This window comes from Chiroxiphia lanceolata, chromosome 4, assembly GCF_009829145.1.
Source record: "Chiroxiphia lanceolata isolate bChiLan1 chromosome 4, bChiLan1.pri, whole genome shotgun sequence".
In the NCBI taxonomy this organism is placed as follows: Eukaryota; Metazoa; Chordata; class Aves; order Passeriformes; family Pipridae; genus Chiroxiphia; species Chiroxiphia lanceolata.
The window spans coordinates 66,300,317-66,318,089 of record NC_045640.1 but is presented as its reverse complement, the minus strand read 5'-3'; positions in this window follow the sequence as shown (position 1 = coordinate 66,318,089).

Genomic DNA, 17,773 nt, shown 5'->3' with positions numbered 1-17,773 from the left:
GGTTAGACATGTATTTTCTGTCTTAAAAGTATGGTACTCCTCCTTACGCTCCTGCTTCTAATTCCTTTATCCCAATTGCAGCTCTACAGCACTCGCATTTTGGCCCAGCTCAGGCAGTGCCATAGTCACTATGTTCTTTTTTGTGCCTTATCTTACAAATTTTGTAAACTTTTCTCTTTTTCCCCTGGACTAAGCATATCTTAGCTGTTTCTGTGTTTTGGAAGCAGTGCAACAGGCAGGCAGGAAGGAGGTTTCCTCTTCCCTTCAGGTAAGACACTCAAGGTACTACCAAGTGTTATAGATCATTGAAGTGAAAAGCAGATAAGACATGCAAACAGGGGATAATGCCCAGCAGTATCTGGGCAGTAGAGAATATGGGAGTGACTTACTGAAACAGGATGAGAAGCTGTAAAAATTGTCAGAAGGACCACCAAAGCATTTCAGCATGGAAATGTAAGCACAAGAACACAGCTGCAGTTTCATTTTCTCAAGTGGAAAATTATTTATAGGTAAAAGAGGAGTAAAACATCTGGATTTCTTCTGTGAACAGTCACAGATTCCTACATTGCTTAGGAAAAATGTGTGTATGCAGTGATGGTGACTAACCACACTAAAAATATGTTCACACAACATTTTTACATTTATGCAACAGATTTTCTCCAGAATTAATTGTATGTGTAGGTTGTCTTCAATGATTTGTTGGATGGGGCTTTGAGCAAGCTGATCTGGTGGAAGGTGTCCCTTTCTATGGTAGGGGTTTGGAATGAGATGATGTTTAGGGTCCCTTCCAAACCAAACCATTCTATGATTCTATAACTTACACAGCACAGTCTTGGACAAAATATTATTTGGAAAATGGCATGACCTATGACAACCTGAAGTACCTGAACAGGCAGCTTATGCATTTTTTGCTCTTGGGAACTCTTTGTACAGATTAGAAACCAAAGACCATTCTGGAGGGGAAGATTGTTTGTGGCCATACTCATCTCCCACATATTTTAAGTTGAAGCCTCCAGGAGCTGGGGATTTGCTACTTCCCTGTGTCCTCCTGCTGCAGTACAGGCACAGAAACTCTGTAGCAAACTTCAGTGCAAAAAAACCTACTAAAAACTATGGAGTGGTAATGAAACAGATAAAGGCATCACTGATGCCCTAGGCTGATGGAGAAGCAAGAGGGAGTATGTTAGGCAAAACTATCAAGAGAACCTGTGAACTTAGCACAACTAACCCTTCAATCTACGAGAGAAAGCAAAAATATTTTTAAATTCCTGCCCGTCAGTTGGGAGAAAAGTCTTTTGTAGCCCCAACCTGGTGAACTATGACAGAAAAGTTAGCTCTTTATGTGTCCTGTTACTTTGTATTAACATATATTCTATGTATATAATTAATATTATTTTGCAGCACTCATGCAAAATATTTTACCTCTTTTCTCCTCAACTCATATCTCCTTTTCCAAGCTATAGAATATGCTTCTGAATCAGAAATGAGCTCTAAGCATTGTCATTATCCATGATACTATTATAACTTCCCTGTATTAAAAGTTACTGAGCTGAAAATGTCTAGGTTTTTCACTGTATATTTTTATGTTTTTCAGGTTATGTAAAGTCAAGAGGAGATAATTTAATACAGAAGGCAAGAGGTACTGGTAAGGTAATCAGCTAAACAGAATGACAGGGCTTGAACAATGGACAAGGAAAAAGTATTACCTCTTTATTTGCAGTTTAACTGAGTAAAATATGGAGAAAACGGAAACGATGTGAAGGAAGAGTTTGCAGACACCAAGTATGAATAAAAGTTGCTCTTTTCTAGGAACAAAAGTGTAGAAGTCTAGGAAGTAGGGAAGGTCTAGGTATTTCCTTTTAATGATTTCTCTTTGACAAGGTTTACTGATCCAAGCTAGGACAATTTAAGAGGTTATCACCTCCAGCTGTCCATCACATCCATTGAATGGCACTTACAAGTCCCAAAACTGGCTGAAGAGCAGTGGGTCTGGTTCTAAAGTGCTGCAATTCAAAATTTAGCATATTAATGCAAATCACCATTGATTTTGGTCTGTATTAATATATTGATCTATGAACTACCGTGTCTAAGAGCTCTGATTCATGATGATTTTGGGATTTAGAAGCCTTTAGGGGCAGAAGTCAATTCAGCCGTCTTCACTGGGAGCAAGGAGAGGCCACGAGACTGGAGAATGACACAAATTTTTTAAGGAATAATTTTAAGTACAAAAGACACTAGATATGTGTTGCTGAAAGCTCAGCAAAACAAGTCACATTTTACTTTCCAGTTTGTTTTTGAAGACTGAAATTGAGTAGATAGCTGTGAACTGAAAATGGTGACTGTTTACCTTTTCTACTAATGATATTGGAACTTTTTTTAGTTATTTTGATACAAAGTTGCATTACAGGTGACCTGAAACTGGAGAGAGTAGTATCACTTTTTAAATTTTATCACATGTAAAAGTGGACTAAAAATACTGTCAGTATATCACTGTCTGTTGACAATACAGAGCGAAACTCACCTCACCCACCTGAAATATTCTGGAGAATATAAGGGGTTTTATTGATGATAGATTCAGAAATATTTCAGAAGTGAACATGAGAACAGACAAACATTCAGGTTGAAGTGAAATAATTAGCTAAAAATGCTCTCATTTAAAGTCTATATGCCATGAGGTTCCTTTTTGAGGCTTGAACTCCCCTTGTGCATCATCATCATGAAGCTCATAATCTTCAAAGGGAAACCATGAGAAAAACACATATAATTTAACCACGAACTTTGGCATGTGGAGTGGGGTGGCATTGCTCAGAATTATAATTGCAGTTTACATGATGTAGCACTCTATTGACCATAACATTTTGGTTTTTATTCAAAAGTCAAAGAGAATTGTTCTTGGTTTTTTGTTTATTCCCCAGAAAACTGTTAACTTTGTAAAGAAGATATTTCTTGAAGTGGCTTGCCTTTCATTTTCTGATCAGCTTTTGGTATATCATTATTCTAGAAGTTTTTTGTTCATCTCAGTAACCAAACTGCAGTGACAAAGAACAAGCTCCTTCACACCTTTGCTCTTACTATTGATTTTTCCAAATACACTTTTCTGTTGCTATCTATCACAGCAACTATGCCTTTGCAATAATAAAAAAAGAAAGAGTTTTACTGAGAACATGTTAGATATTTCCTACTGTGGAAAAATCTGAAGAAACACTGAACTAATAGGATCATATTCAGTGAAAAAGGCACTCTCAAGTCACTGAGATTTCTTCTTGAGGATGTTCCTTGCACTGAAACATTTGCAGTTTTTCTCCTGCCTGGTCTGGCAGTACTTTTAACTTTTAATCAGAAGTATCACTACAGTTGTAATTAAATTGGAGCTACATGAGCACATGCTTATTTCAGAATTCATATAGTGAAAACCTCTTGTCTTTCTTGATTATGAAAGGTGATCACGAAAAACCCTGCAAGGCTTAGGACTCAGAGGCAAATAATAAAAAGAAACTTTAAAATATTAGCTTCTAATTTTTGTTGGTGTGATGTTAGTGAATAGTAGGTTTCTAAAAGGGGTTGGATTTTCTTAATGAGAAGTTTTTCCTACTGATTTAGAAATGCACTTTTTTTCTTTTTAATATAAGAAAATATTAATAATCTCGTAAGTAGGACATCATCCTTCATTGCATAATACTTTACATTTACATTTTCCAAAACTCAGAGAATGAATAAATATGTAGGCTTTTAACAGAATGGCCAAAATAAAGTAAAATTACCTCTCAATAATTCATTTGTGTAATTACACCCTTAGGCTTCTTAAATTATGGCAGAGACTCATTCAGGAGCTGTTATTAGCTTAGAATGAAGAGACGTGCATTTTCTTACTCCCCCTGAGAAATCCTGATTCTTAGTCCAGAGAAAAGGGTAAAGAAGTTTCTTTGGGAATTTGGAAGAGAAAGATGGAATTCACTAAATTTGAGAAACGTGGTGTGTTTGAATATTTGCTTTTTAAAGAATCCTTTGCATTCTGGAAGGGAAGGTGATTCCAATTATCAGGAGACATACATCTTTCATGTTCTGATGTAAAATTTGCTGTTGTTACTAATTTTTTAATTCAATAGAGATCTTTGTATACCAAAGGAAAGTTTGTATACCAACTTTGAATATGAAAACATGTTTTTCTTCTGGGATACAGAAACAGAAGACAGGGATTTTGAGAGAAAGAAGGGATTTCAACAGATCTGCTGTGGAACGTGCTGAAGCATAGCTGCAATATTTTCTGTTGTCAGCAGCTGCTGTAAAATAATTCCATATAGAAGCTCCTCGGATGCAGGACAAATGTTCTCTTTTAGCTCTTATTCATTGCTTTGCTTTCTAATTGTTCTGGTGATCACTTAGTATAACAATTCAATGAGAACTCAAAAGACCGAAGAAAGATTTTAAAAAGTTAATGAAGGAATAATGCATTTCAGCAGGTCAGGTTTTTGGTTTGTGGATTTCCTTAGGTAAACCCTTGTAATTCAGTTTTTGAACATTTATCTGTACCAAAACCTGGGTATTTTGTTTGTTTATATATAATAACATGACCATGATAAAGTATATTACCCTGGCTCCAACATATAGGACTTGTATGGTATGGAATGAAATGTGAGACTGCCCTGCAGCTAAATTTTGCTGGATGTCTCCAGATAGCCACTGCTGATCTGTGAAAGAGTTGAACATTTATGAATGTATTAATATTCTTCTTTAGCAATAAGACTTTTCTACCCCAACTATGAAGAAAAAAAGCTATTTTGCTGTTCTGTTTCCTTCCTAATTCATCCAGCACAACAGTTTGCTCTATTAATTATTCATCACAGGGAAATCAACCATGATTTTGAAACTTAAAAAGAAAGAGTCAGAAAAATGAAATGTTAACTAACTTGTGAACACAAGGTTCAGGGCCTATCAAATCAAACTTTATACAGTAAATTAATTTTCAAAACATAAAAGTTCTTCAGATGGAAAGGGCAATGATGAATTGTTTTAAGTGAGAACATAAGACCAGGGTCTTCTAATAAAAAGACTCGACCCATGAATGTTCAACAATCTGCTGATCTCAATTGAGTGGAAAGATTGCCAAATATAAAATTCACTGGCCAGATGATTGAGTCTGATTTCCAGCCTGTACACATGGTGGAAATAACTCTATTAGCATTCATATGCATCAAAACTTTCATGTTTTACAAGGCTCTTCTTCAAGGATCTGGAGCAGAACTGTTACCATGAGATGCTGTTAAGAAGCACATCAATACAATTTAGGAATGGGGGCAGTGAAAGTATTGAGGTTCAATAAGGAGGAAAAGAGATATTTAATTATAGTACAGTAAATGCATATCACAGTATTTTGTCTGGAAAGATGGTGTATATTTGACTTGTTTTGCTAAAATGCAATAACCCTATTGCAAATAATTTTTTTAAAAGGAAGAAACTTGCTATCATAGAATTGTTTAGGTGAGATAAGACCTTTAAGATCATCTCAGAGTTCAACCATTAACCCAACACTGCCGAGTCATCACTAAACCACGCCCCTGAATGCCACATCTACAGGTATTTTAAATACCTCCAGGGATGGTGACTCAACCACTTCCCAGGACAGCCTACTGTAGTGCATGACAACCCTTCTGGTGAAGAAATCTTTTATAACATCTAATCTAAACTTCCCCTGGTGCAACTTGACGAAATTTCCTTTCATCCTATCACTTGTTACCTGGGAGAAGAGACCTACTCCCACCTGGTTACAACCTCCTTTTAGGAAAATGTAGAGAACATTAAGGTCTCCCTTGAGCCTCCTTTTCTCCAGGCTAAACACTCCCAGCTCCCTCAACCTCTCCTCATAGGATTTGTGCTGCAGACCCTTCCCCAGCTCCTTTGCCCTTCTCTGGACGTGTCCCAACACCTCAATGGGTTTCTTGCGGTGGAGGGATGAAAACTGTGCGGCCTCACCAGTGCCAAGTATAGAGGGACAATCACTTCCCTGGTCCTTCTGGCCTCGCTATTCCTAACACAAGCCAGGATGCCATTGGCCTTGTTGGCCACCTGGGCACACTACTGACTCATGTTCAGCCAGCTGGCAACCAACACTCCAGGTCCTTTTCCACCAGACCTCTTTCCAGCTGCTTTTCCCCCAGGCCTGTACTGTTGCATGGATTGGTAAGTAAGGAAAAGTACTATTCAGCCGGGAGTTGATAAAATAAACATTTATATTTTTTGAATGTGTGAAAGGTAAATTTATATTTTTAGTTGCTTTAAGTGAAGTCTGATGAAATGAAATGAAATGTAATGAAATGAGCCCAGGCTCTGTGGGCTTTTTTCTAGCCTGAAGGTATGTTTAGCATTTATGTTGACATTTGGAATAGCTTTAGACTTTTGCAAACCGTGTAACAATAACCTGTACAGATGCTGTACTAGCATATTTTCAGTTAACCATGAAGTTATGTACAAAAGTGTTTACGAAGAGCTTTCTTCCAAAACCAAAGTCTGCTGAACCTTTAGTTGGTTTTTTGTTTTGTTTTTTTTAAGATAAATAGTAGCTGTGTTCCTGTATCCAGGTGTGCAAAATGGAGGATATTGCAGGAGACAGTATGGTCAAGGCCAATCAACATACATATATAGTGTCATAAACATCCTGTTCTGCCACCTCGAAATAACTTAAAACTTATTTTACTTCTGCTTACTTAAAAGTAACAGTACCAATATAGTATTGCATAGAAACTGATGGTCGTTGAACTACAACAGTGCAAATTGTCCATGGAGAAAGACAGCTGCAGTTATATCTAGGTTATTTCACGTGAAATAGCATGTCTAGAGGAGAAAACTTGAAACAACAGGAAAAATATTCTGAACTGCACTTCACAGGGAAATCCACTAAGGAATTCCTCATTAGATGCAGAAAACAAAATGGAAAATAAATGCTGAGTGCTGCTTAAAAATCTACAAAGGATCAACACACCAGCATGCAACATAATCATTTTCCTTGGTGATCTACAAAATCTATGAGTACTTTAATTTCAAATATGAGGATATGCACATTATCTAAATGAAAACCTCCAATACCATATCTTAAATAGAATTAGAGTAGAAACAAAAATATTTTTCTTACATCCTGGAAATTATGGTGGTAGCAGACCATAAAATTAGATATTTCCATTAACCTTGTGGCTTTTACAACAGTATCTCCCACCATTCATCTGATAGGGTGTAATCTTCTTACTTTTAATGGAAGTAATGTCTGTAAGTTCACCGCAACAAGTGGCACGTTTGCTTGGTCCAAAGAAGAGCAGGACTACGTCTGTCACTCAGCTCTTTAATGGGGAAGGACAACAAAATAAGTGCTGCATAGCATAATTAGCATAAATTGTTACCTTGCTCAGATCATTCTTTGACTAGTTATGGCTAATTTAATCTTGCCTTATTTTTGTGCTTTCTATTCCCCCTCCCCCATTGCTTTGCACTGAGCTTTTGGTTCCTCATTTCACAAACCCTTCAGTGAACATTTTTTGCACAGGTCTGTGCATTTTCAACTAGATAAGAAAACCTGGCAATGGTGAATTAAAACTGTGTCCTCTCAAATGTTCTTAGGTGCATAAAGAGTAAGAACTTCTGCCATGAGAAGAAAACTAGGAGACATCCTTAATGTAACAGAATTAAAAAGTACTGATGGGAAGGATTTGTTAATATGATACCAGGCAAACAAAGAGTCACATGAGGGAGGGGAGTGTCAGCATGGGGATTATCAATGCACTCACCAGTGAGTCTGAGCCTCCAGGATCCTTGGCTGTTTCAAATTCCTTGAAGAGGAATTACCTGGTTGTATCCTGGGACCCCAAAAAATTGCATTTCAGCTTTCAGCTTGACCTGTTAACCTACCACTTTGTTTTCTGCAACCTTAATCTGCTGACCTGCATGACCAACAGGACATGATGCAAAACTAATTTGATTTTTTTTTTTCCATTTTTCAGCTTTGGGGGATTAGTGGGATAAAGTCCTAGAGTTTGTTCTAGATTTGAGAAGGGTTTTACAAAACCTCTTCTGAATCAGAGATGAGCAAATGAATTGTCAGTCAAATATTTGTGGCATTCAGCAAATTTAATGTTTTGATTTTATCTAATTCAAACAACCACTGTATTTGATCATTCTGCAGAAGCTAATATGTTGTGTTTGTATTGGAAACTGAATTAGGAGTAGCAATGTCTCTATAAAAGTCTGAATAAACCAACCATGATACCTGGAAGCACTTTTTACCAAAAGCATAAATCCTCAAAATGGGCTGACTAACCAAGCCAAAAAGTAGTGTATGAACATGCATATAGAAAAGCTGTGTGCTGCATTTTTTCCATATGCAAAATGAATAAGCAAATGTTCATGTAGGTCCATGGCTTACTAGTTTGAATACTTATCCTAAAATATGATTCACCTAGAGAAATTTAGAGGAATGATGTAGCTCAGTTAGGAGGAAAATATTGCATGAAATGGAAGTTGTTTTCTTTTTCCTCCCCCTGAAATGAGATAATAAGTGTTCTTCCAGAAAAAAATCAACAGGCACCTTGGAAAAAGTTGAAGGACACAGTTAAAACTTTCTTATTTCCAATTATGTAACTTTTATTTTGGTAGTACAACTGTGTTTCACTGATAAGAATGACTTCTAAAATATAATTGAATATTTTAACTTTTAGTATATGCATAAGTTGGTTTATTATTTCTCCTCAGCCATAATATATAACATTTTACATGAAGATTACTTTTTTTTTTCACATCAGGTCTTTTAAAATCAAACCTGTTTCACAGTTTAATCTTATCATTATATTACAGTCCAATACTCTTAACATTTTTATTGTTAATCAGAAGCTGGCAAGATTCCATATCATGTAGCTCTTCCTTGCTTCAAAAATACAATATCCTGAACCAAAAAATGAAAAAGCCACCTCTCCAAGATTAACAATAATTCTATGAGAAAAACGAGATCAGGTGAAAAACAGCACTCTGGTAATCTGACTCAAAGTTATGAAATTCAATGATTTTGAGAAATGTTATTTGTAGTTTGTTATTTTATTGGATAATTAAGTCAGTGTATTAGATTGGTCTGAAATGATAATAATTTTTCTGTCATATATGCTTTTCGCTGCATTTGATTTTATGACTCACTATTGAAAGTGGTAATATTGAAAACTAAACTAGCAAACACTTTTGAAAAAATATTCCTATTATGTGACTTTTGATATTCTTCTTGCTTACCTTCTCTGTTACTATTTGTACAGTGGCATTTACTGGGTTTAATGTCTACAGACAGCTTTGAAGGCAGGAGTTTGTAATGGGCTTCTGGGCTGACTTCTGTTAAATCAGTTCTTTCCCACCAATTACTTATTTAGTTCTATGGCTAACAACTTTTTTAATATATTCAAGCCTCCTTAATACAGTTAGGTAGTTTTGTTAATACCTGAGAATACCTGTGGATAAGAATTCATAGTTTTTTCCTTAGTCTACCCCAAATTGCTTTCAAGAGATCGAAATAAAATCAACGTGTATGACAATATCTTTTGACATCTGAAGTTACACATAGATGATGCAATGCTGATATCAGATATAAGTACAGAGGTTTCTAGCACTTTTCTGAACTTTTTAGGTGAAAGATTAAAACTGTCAGATTAGAAGTAAAGATGTTCTGCAACTGGTGGCACAGCTTAAGACATAAAGAATCAGTACTATTGCACTAAATAAAAACCAAAACATTGCTTCAGCCTTTCTGAGACTGCACATCTCCTATGAGTAGCATCTCCTTGACTGATTAGATGCAGGGTTTAAAATTAATAATGAAAACATATGAAACTATGGTTTTCTACCTAAAGGATATAAAAAGAAGTTTCTGATGCAGCCTTGAAAATTTGAGACTTGATAACATTCTTTTTCTAACTTTGCACTGTTAGATATAGGAAAGATTAGTAGGTCATAATGATACCGTCTTAATTAACTGTTAGAGAAGTTATTCCGTGCTTTAGATTTAAGTGCAAATGCTGATATATTTACTATTATAATGCCATAGCTGTTCTAGATTGTCCACTCAAACAATCTGTAGGTTTGACAACCTCAAGCAATCTGTATGTTTGACAACCTCAAACATCAGTAGTAGCCTTCTGGTGCGTTGAACCATGAAAGTTTTGGGATAGACTAAAATGTCATTTCTCATTTATCGATGACATTGTAAAGGTAAATGTAGCCTAAACCTTCAATTATAATTGCATATTTTCTTCCCTGGAAGAAAAAAACCAGTGTGTTGCCTTCAGTATTATTATTCCCTGATAGGCTTCTGTACCACAAATTTCGGTGTGAAATTTTGAATGTTCCAAAATGACAGTTATTTTGTCTGCCTAAAAGGATGATTTTAGCAAAGAAAAGGATAACTTTAGACAACTGTAAGTTTGCCCAAACTAAATCTTGTAAAAGTTTTATAGACTAATAAAGAAACATTTGCTGCTGCAAGAAACCTCACATCTGGAATACAATTGCTAGTCATAATCAGCCTACCCATTGCATCTTTCGATATGAGAATATACATTTCCATTTTTTTTCAAGTGTAAAATTGAAAGCTGTAAGTGAAAAGAGAATTTAATATGTCATGCTACAACTCTGCCATCTAATTATCTTTATTGTTTCATTTGTCCACAGATGCAGTGTTTGTGAAACAGCCTGGCTTGTATTGTATCAAAGTTTTGTGCAGAAAATAAGAAAGCAAAACTGGGGGCAAACACATATACATAAACCAAAACAAAAAAAATCACTCACTAATGACAAACAAATCAGATTTTTTTTTTTTCAATTTCAATGATGATTTGAAGAGGCTTTTTCTTGATATCAGTGATTCTGTCTGTAGGACGTTTCAAACTAGATGTCTGCATCAACCTTAAAGCTGGGAGAAGTATATTTCTATCCAAATTAAAGTAGCTGTGATGATGCTTTTGCTTTTTATCTACATAACATACTTGGGATACTTCTTAGTTACCAGAGATTACTTACCAAAAATATCACCCAGAGATTATACTGGTTTAGAGGTAGCTGACTTCAGGTATTGAAACCTGAATTTACCTGAGGCCTTGATTTTCTATTTAATATCCAGAATCCTGGCCATCTTTATTAAGTCTGACTAGGATGAAACAGAGTGAGGCTTTTTCTCCCTTCTTATGACAGGATGGAGTGTATCTGTATCTGTTTATATATGACTGTAATTACTACGTGTGACAACACTTATAAAATTCTCAAACACATTAATAATTTTCTATTTAGTAAAAAATATGTGATAAAATATTTTAATCAAAATATATCTTTTGATATAGGAACTATTTATGTATATTGTGAATATACCATTTTAAATGAATTGATAAAGATGTATTTATACTACTATAAAAATAATAATGTGATGTGTCGAATGAAATACTTATTACAATTGAATGACACTACTGTGTGATCTCATTGTTTACAAATATCAGGAAGACAAAATTTCTTTGATTTAGCAACTCAGAACTAAAAGGACGTGCTGGATAAATGTGAAGCTTTGCTGCTATTTTATGAGTTATGAGAATGTACTATTGGACCTCATTATTCACAAAATATCAATAAACCAAGCATTTATGCAGTTCAGCAAACCAGAAGGGAAACTGAACTGTGAATTTAAGTGATATAAAAATAAAAGGACCTCAAATTATATGTAAGTAACTGCACATAATCGAGAAGAATAATCTCAGCTTTATTCCTTTAAACATGAGATTCCTTAATATTATATTGAATTCCCATAGATTTAAATATTACTCAAGTATATAAAGTTAACTGTGCTCCAGGTTCAGCAGGGGTTCTTAACTTCTATTTACATTCCTAACCTCCTGCTGAAACCATGTGATTAGACATTTGCAGTATCAGATTTGTTCACATGGTTTCCTGTGCACATCATTTATTTACCCTTTTCATTTCAGACACAAAATTGGCTTATTATCAACTCCAGGTTTTCAGAAACAATGAAGCACAAGTCCTCTGCTGAAATACCAGTTCAGCATAAAATACTAGTTCTTTGTATTTTGTAGATCCTTTTTGTTGCAATTGCACAAACTTACATACATCAAGAGGGCCCTTAAACAGAATTGTCTCAAAGGAACTGAAATATCTCTTTCCAGCGGTCTTTCCAACCACTATGCAGTTTAAAACTTGCTATATACAAACTTGCATACGTAAATGCTGAAAAATATTAACTTCAAAATAATTCTGTTAAGACAATAATGATTTACCCTCAAATAACTAATTTCCTACTTAGCATTGGAATATATTTTGGTAAAGAACCCAGGACGTCCACATAAACTTTAAAAAAAGCTTTGCACAGAACACTGATGCTCATCAGTTTTTTCTTCCACACTCTTGATTTGTGTGTTCAATACTTTGAAAGGGAAGAAGAACATAAATCTATGGGACCTGATGAGATGCATCCCAGAGTCCTGAGGGAATTGGCAAATGTGGTTACCAAGCCACTCCCCATGATAATGGAAAAGTCGTGGCTGTCAGGTGACGGCCCAGGTGACAGGAAAAGGGGAAGCATTGCACCCATCTTTAAAAAGGTTCGAACGGAGGACCCTATGTAGTGACAGGACAAGGAGGGATGGGTTGAAACTGGAAGAGAGTAGGTTTAAATATTTCTAAAATAATGCTGTTTCTATCTAAGTGTAGCAAGGTATTTTTTTTAATTACTATTATTTTGCAATTTTAGTTTGACCTAATATAACTATAGCTTAGGAGAATAAGACCTGAGATCCCTAATGCCCCTATGACTATTTGTTTCTAATTTTTGTTATGCTGTGGATTAAATCTCTTCTATGTACTTTACCTGTGTCTTCATCTATTTGCACATAATTCAGCCTTATGGCTCTGGTCAGATATTTCTATAAAGCTATCTTTTAATGTATTAAGGATATGAATCATCATGTTTAAGAAAACGTAGAAGAAGAAACCATTTAATAATAAAACAACAATAACGTCAGCAAAATAACATGAAATGACTTTGTAATGCTTCAGCAGCCCCATCTCTCCACTATCAATATAACAAGATAAAGGGAAATTGGAGCTGTGAATTATTGTCTTTTTCAAATATATACCAGGAAAAACTAACCCCAGAATCTGATTATAATTTAAAAAGAAAATAAATTAGATTTTAACACATTAATGTGTATTCCATTTTGCACTCAGAGCAAGAGCAAGTAAGAACAAACTGATTTTTATTTTTTTATATATATCAAGTATTCCTCTTAGATTTTTCTCTGTATGCCTACTTGATAAATTGCTTCATCCACAGTTCTACAGATAACTGCAGATCTGGAAAATATAGAATATATATATATAAATAAATGCATTTTGGTTTTTAGCTTACATTTAGGTGAATGGACACAGAGAAAATATAAAATTTGCAGTGTCAGTTTAAATAAGAAAAACAAAGGCATACAAGAATTCCAGTTCCCAAAAGATACCAGGATTAACAGCAAGCATCATATATTGTTATTAGAAGAAAGTGAAAGAAAATATTGGTCCAGTATTTGAGAAAATTATCAGTAAGCAATGCTAATGAAAGTTGATTATTTAATTTTCAGTTCCCACTGAAAAATATATCCTTCCAGACTGTGATTTTACTGTGGTCCCCTTTGGAGAACTGGAATGATACAAAATAACTGAACAGAGCCTACGGAAGAGCTGAAGGCAAAGAAATGGCTAAAAGAAAGGGTCTAGAAGGTAAGATTTAATAAATCAAGGATCTCAGGTCTAGTAAAAAAAGGCAGTCTCAGATGTTCTCTCGCTGCTTGCAACCAAAATTTACAGTCAATTGACACTTTATACAGAAAGACAATAGGAAAAAACACATCTTCTTCATATCCAGAAAGGTATTTAATGAAAAGAAAAACCCCAGAAAACCAAAAAACCCAACAAAAACACCTCCAGCCAAAGAAGCACATTTAATATATAAGTGCAATAACTGAGAACAGTTTGCTGCTTTTTTGCACTCATTGGTAGATTCCCTAAATCCACCAAACTTTGACGAATGTACCTCCCCATTTCTAGATAATTTGTGTATTAGTTTCTCATCTAAATCATTATTCCATGTGCGTTCTGAAAGGAATTAGGAAGGAATAATAATATTGCTTCAAATAAACTGTATGCTGCCTTGTTTATCCACAAAACTCCCTTTCCTTTTTTCCCTGAGAGCCGGTATGTTGTGTTAAAGGTCTCTTTGGGTTTTGAGGAGCAAGGGAGGAAGTTCTTGTAAAGGAAAGTGCAATGATTCAAGTAGCAGTGTTTGATGGCCATAAATACTCCTGAGCAGACAGCTCCACAGCCAACCTGTGAGGAAAGAAGCCAGTGATGGATTTGGAGAACAGGCAGGGAAAGGAGTAACAAATGGGAACCAATGTGTCTGGTTACATTGGAGATTGTTCCTTTCCTCTCTTTCATTGTCAGATGATCACATGGTTTTAAAGATTAAGAAATTTTTATATTCTTTTGAGCCAAAGACATTGAGATGGACACATTTTTATAACAGATTAAGCTAAAGAGTATCCCATCCCTGGCAGTGTTCAAGGCCAGTTTGGATGGGGCTTTGAGCGACCTGGTCTAGTAGAAGGGTGTCCCTGCCCATAGCAGGGTGGGGAGTTGGAGATAGTTGATCTTTAAGGTCCTTTGCAACCCAAACCATTCTATGATTCTATGATAAAGGTCAGCAATCACTTCTAGCTGTCCCGTGGCCAGTAAAAGAGTCTCTGTAGCTCTTCTGATTTCAGTGCACTAAAGGAAAGGGGCTAAGGGAGCTGCTCAAATTCTATTCACAAGTTAAAACTGAAATATTGTGAGCCATCGCTTGAATTAATTTGCCTTCATAAGGTAATCCTCTTGAACACAAGATATTTGAGTCTCTACATTTTCTGCTGAAGCCAGGTGAAAATGATAATTCTCTGAGAAACGCAGTGTATTATCAGTTTGGTGTAGAATTAGTCTTTTTATTGAGCCTGTAAAATTATGCTGCTGGGAAGTAATCATAAGTGTTTCTGATTGAAAGCTAGAATTCAAAAGTGGCAGGAACATAGCTGCAAATGTGCTAGCACGACAAAATTCAAGTGATGTTTGACGTGCTGAAATTGCCAAGTTACCTGAGAGAATGACGAATAAAAAGGGGAGACAAACCAGCTGAAAGACATGGGGTGACAAGAAGAATACATGTTCCTTCCATGAAGAAACAAAATGCCCTGAGTAGGTTTTTTCTCTTTTTTTTTCCTTTTTTTTTATAGATGTCTAACATATGCTTCATAAGTTATAGAAAATAGTACAAGGGGATTTTATATTCTCCCTATAGGAGGATGGTCTAGACCCTGACAAGCTCTCAGTGGAAGACAAAGATTAAGTTAAATTTTTGTAGGACTCTTAGGATTTGACCAAGACCCCTTAATGTGCTCAGTTTGCTGCTAGATTTAATTGCTGGCAACCTTGAATCTCTTATGTACTGATTAGTCTTTTGTACTACACTGTCAGCTTTGCTGCACCTCCAAGTGGAAACTTTACTTTCTATTTCCTGTTCCTTTTCCCTTAATATGCTCTTGTGTTAAATAATAGCCAGTGACTGCTGTTTCTGTAAAACCCTGCCTCCACACTGAAAAAACAGTCTGTTAAAATGGGCGATGTTGGTCAACATTATCATGTAAAAGGCTTTGCTACTTAAAAAGGGCAATTAGACTATATGCAAATTACATCTTTAAAAAGTGGGATTTGGTGTCTGGCCCTTAGGAAATAAGAGAGATGAAGTTCTACTTATTTAGGGCTGGTATGGTAAAATGCACTTGCTCTGCCGACTTCCAGCATCACATATGTAAGTGCTCATGAATAAGTGATGTTTCTGTGTGCAAGGCTTGTGCTCCACTTTAATCTTCAGTTAGAGTTCTCATCTTGTTCTGAGTCTCCACAGAGAGAGGCATTTAAATTCCAGAGACTGGAAAACCACCCTGAGGTCTCTTAGGATAGCAACTGTGCTGAACCCTGCACACAGAGGCTGGGTTTGTAAGTGCATGTGTATATGGCACAGATTGAGTATGTATAGATGTATGATGTGTGCACACATGTGCTTCAACCCCCATCCCTATAATGCTATGAATGAATTTCTATACATAAACCATAATCAATCCCAATAAAAAGTAAATTTAGATATTTCTGGGAAATGCCTGTTGAGGCTTTTCTGGTTCTGCTTGAGTACAAGGAGAATACTGAGAGCTCATATGGATTATACATACAAATGGCTTGAAAACATTTAATCTTGTTTATATTTTTAACAGGTTATTTTTGCTTACATTTATATACAATTGATTTTATTCTGTAGATTACGGCAAAAATTACGCCGTAATCTATAATTGTATTCAGCTATATAAAGCAATTGTTGTTTGACAGTTTCTAGAGATCACTGCAGGATTATGTGTAAATTTAAACATTAAGATTTTTTTAAATAGGCTTGCCCTGCTCCTTGAGAATTGTGGGTACGGAATGCAATACAGTATATACAGCTGTAATATTACAGGAACATGTATTACATTGCTCAATGTTGAACCCACTCTAAGAAGAAAATCTGAGCATCAGTCATCTGTTATCAGGTTCACATTGTATTTTGAAGAAACAGGGAACAGGTCATTGTATATGAAACCAGAGGAACTATATGGAGAACAAGTAAAAATGCCACATAAATACTCAAAGATAAAAAAGGACTTGGATAAAAATAATGGATAGATAGATAGATAGATAGATAGATATCATAAAATCATAGAATCATAGAATGGTTTGGGTTGGAAGGGACTTTAAAGATCATCTTGTTCCCCCCAACCCTCCTGGGCAGAGACACCTTTCACTAGAGCAGGTTTCTCAGAGCCCCATCCAGCCTGGCCTTGGATACATCTATCGCCATTGATATTTCTTTGGCAGTAGGTTTCAAACTAATACTGATTTTATAAAGATGGAGAGGAAACTTCGGGGACTGGCCTCTGTTCCCTCAGAATTCCCCTATTCTCCTGTTTAACTTACGCAGTTAGGGATTTTTTCTTTATTTTCTGTGTTTGCATTGAGAGGGATAGCACTGTATTTAAATCACTAAGAGGGAATGAAGACCACAAAAAGGTCTCATAAAAGAAATTACCTATAAACCAAGAAAGAGATAATGATTTTTTTTTTCCAAGCTATTTTCACCCAGAACAAAGATATGAAATTAAAGGATGGAAAAATGGTGTAGCTGTCAGGTAGTCTTCAGCAGAGTGAGAAGACCCAATGTCTAAATAATTCCTTTTAACAGGTGTGCTGCAAGGATCAAAAAGGTAAGAGCTTCCAAAATGTTTGTTGTCTTTTCTTGCAATTTTTTACAAAAAAAAAAAAAAAAACTGAAGTTGGAAAATCGTATGTGTTTTAAGGTTATGAGGAAAGTTACCAAAGGCCCAAATTTAAAGATTTCAGAGCTGTGCACAAGAAATGAAATGTTACAAGATTTAAGAGGGGTTGGAGTTCAGTGAATGTGCATTTTAAGAAATGACTTGCATTTTAATGAAGTGTATTACACTTGAGAGGCAATAGCTTGGTTATCCTTTCTGAACAATGACTTTGGCTGTGTGTGGCTGTCAAAGAGAGCTCATTATACCAAAGAAGTTATAATTCAACTCTACAGATTGATTTGATGGCCTCCAATTTATGGTGTGCTTCTAAAGGCAAT